This window comes from Chrysochloris asiatica, unplaced genomic scaffold, assembly GCF_000296735.1.
Source record: "Chrysochloris asiatica unplaced genomic scaffold, ChrAsi1.0 scaffold00126, whole genome shotgun sequence".
In the NCBI taxonomy this organism is placed as follows: Eukaryota; Metazoa; Chordata; class Mammalia; order Afrosoricida; family Chrysochloridae; genus Chrysochloris; species Chrysochloris asiatica.
In genome coordinates, this window is record NW_006408644.1 from 5,072,335 (window position 1) to 5,075,360 (window position 3,026).

Sequence of the window (3,026 nt, forward strand, 5' to 3'; positions counted from 1 at the left end):
ACCTCACAACTGTTGCCATGCTTGAGTCCATCAATGCAGACCCTTGGCCAATCCATCTCGTTGGGGAGTCTTCATCTTTTTCTCTGATCCTCCACCTTTCCAAACATGATTTCCTTCTTCAGTGACTGGTCTCTCCTGACAATATGTCTGAAGTATGAGAGACAAAGTTTGGCCATCTTGGCCTCCAAGGAGCACTCTGGTTATACTTCTTCTAAAATGGATCTATTGGTTCTTTCAGCAGCCCATGGCATTTTCAATATCCACCTCCAACACCATGACTCAAAAGCATCAATTCTTCTACAGTCTTCTTTTTCACTGTCCACATTATTGAAAATACCATGGCTAGATCAGGCGCATCTTAATCCTCAGGCTAACAGTTTTGCTCTTCCACACTTTAAAAAGGCCTTGTGCAACAGATTTGCCCAATGCAATACGTTGTCTGATTTCTTGACTGCTGCTTCCGTTTGTTCTGTATCATTGATCCAAGAAGAATGAAATCCATGACAACTTCAATATTGTATCCATTGATAAGAATGTTGTTTATTGGTCCAGTGGTGAGAATTTTTCTTTTCTTTACTTTGAGATATAATCCATACTGAAGTCTGTGCTCATTGATCTTCATCACTAAATGTTTTAAGTCATCTTCACTTTCAGAAAGCAAGGTTGTATCATCTGCATATTGCATGTTGTTAATGAGTCTTCCTCCAATCCTGATGCCATGTTTCTCTTCATATAACCCTGCTTCCCAGATTATTTGCAGAGCATACAGTTTGAATACAACCTTGTCACACACCTTTCTTAATTTTAAACCATTCAGTGTTCCCATGTTCTGTTTGAACAACTGTCTTTTAATCCAGTTACAGATTCCTCATGAGCACAATTAAGTGTTCTGGAATACTCATACTTCGCAAAGTTGTCACAATCCAGACAATTGAAAGCCTTTGTGTAATCAATAAAGCACAGGTAAATATTTTTCTGATATTGTCTGCTTTCAGCCAAGATCCATCGTATATCAGCAATGATATCCCTAGTTCCAAAGCCTCTTCTGAAACCAACTTGAACCTCTGGAAGTTCTCTGCCAATGTATGCTTGCAGCCGTTTCTGTATTACCTTTAGTAAAACTTTACTTGAATGGGATATCAAAGAGATTGTCCAATGATTTCCGCATTCTGCTGGGTCACCTCTCTTTAGATTGGACACAAATATGGATCTCTTCCAATCAGTCAGCCAGATAGCTGTCTTCCAAATTTCTTGGCAGAGATGAGTGAGGGCCTTTTGTGCCGCCTCACTTTCTTGAAAGATTTCAATTCTTATTCCATCAAATTCTGGTGCCTTGTTCTTTGCCAATTCCTTCCATGCACCTTGGACTTCCTCCTTCAGTATCATTGGCTCTTGATCAGATGCTATCTCTTGCAAAGGCTGAAAACTAACCATTTCCTTTTGGTACAGTAACTGTGTATTCCTTCCATCTTCTCTTGATGCTTCCTGCATCATTCAGTAAATTCACCAGAGAATCTTTCAATAACAAAAGTCGAGGCTTGATTTTTTTCTTCAGTTCCCCCAGCTTGAGAAATGTTGAACATTATCTTCCTTTTTGGTTTTCTGATTCCAGATCTTTGCACATTTTGTTGTAAAAATTGGCTTTACCTTCTCAAGCTGATCTTTTGAAATTTTCTGTTCAGCTCTTGTACCTCCTCATTTCTTCCATTTACTTTAGAATCTCTATGGGGAAGAGCAAGTCTCAGTGTCTCTTCTGACATCCATTTTGACCTTTTCCTTCTTTTTGTTTTCTTAATGACTTTTTGCTTTCTTCACGTGTGATGTTCTTGATGTCATCCCACAACTCTTCTGGTCTTCGGTCTTTTGTGTTTAATGTATCAAATCTGTTCTTCAAATGATCTCTAAATTCTGGTGGGATATAGTCAAGGTCATATTTTGGCTATCGTGCTACTTGTTTTCATTTCCTTCATCTTCAGTTTGAATTTGCATATGAGTAATTGATGGTCTGTTCCACAGTCTGCCCCTGGCCTTGTTTTCACTGATGATATGGAGCTTCTCCATCATCTCTTTCTGCAGATGTAGTCAATTTGATTTCTATGTGTTCCATCTGGTGAGGTCCATGTGTATAATCGTCTGTTATGCTGCCTAAAGAAGGTATTTGAAATGAAAAAATCATTGATTTTGCAGAATTCTATCATGTGTCCTTCAGCATCTTTATTCTCAACCTTTGCATTCCAATCACCAATAATGATCAATACATGTTTATTGCACATTTGATCAATTTCAGATAGAAAAAGTTGGTAGAATTCTTCTATTTCTTCCTCACTGCCTTTAGTAGTTGATGCGCAAATTTGAGTAACAGTGGTATTAACTGGGCTTCCCTGTAGATACATTATCCTATCACAGACACCGTTGCACCTCATAATTGTTCTGGATATGTTATTTTTTGACAATGAATGCAACATCATTCCTCTTCAATTTGTCATTCCCATCATAGTAAACCATGTGGTTGTCAAAATGGCCAATACCAGTCCATTTAAGCTCACTAATGCCTAAAATATAGATGTTTATGCATTCCATTCCATTTTTGACAATTTCCAACTTTCCCAGATTCATACTTGGTGTATTCCATGTTCTGATTTTCAATGGATGTTTACAGCTCTTTCTCTTAATTTTTAGTTGTGCCCCATCTTTAAATGAAAGTCCCACTGGCTCTTCTCCCATGAGCTTTACTCCATTCACGTCCTCACAGTCAAGTCTACTTTGAGGAGGCAACTCTTCCCCAGTCACGTTTTGAGTGCCTTCTATCCTGAGGGGCTCATTTTCCAGCACTGTATCTGACAATGTTTTCCTGCTATTCATAAGATTTTCATTGACTAAATATTCAGAAGCAGTTTGTCACTCCTTCTTCTTAATCTGTCTTTGTCTGGAAGCTCACCTGAATGAAACCTGTCCACCATGGGTGACCCTGCTGATATCCAAAATACTGGTGGCAGATATCCAAAATACTGGTGGCAGAGCTTTCA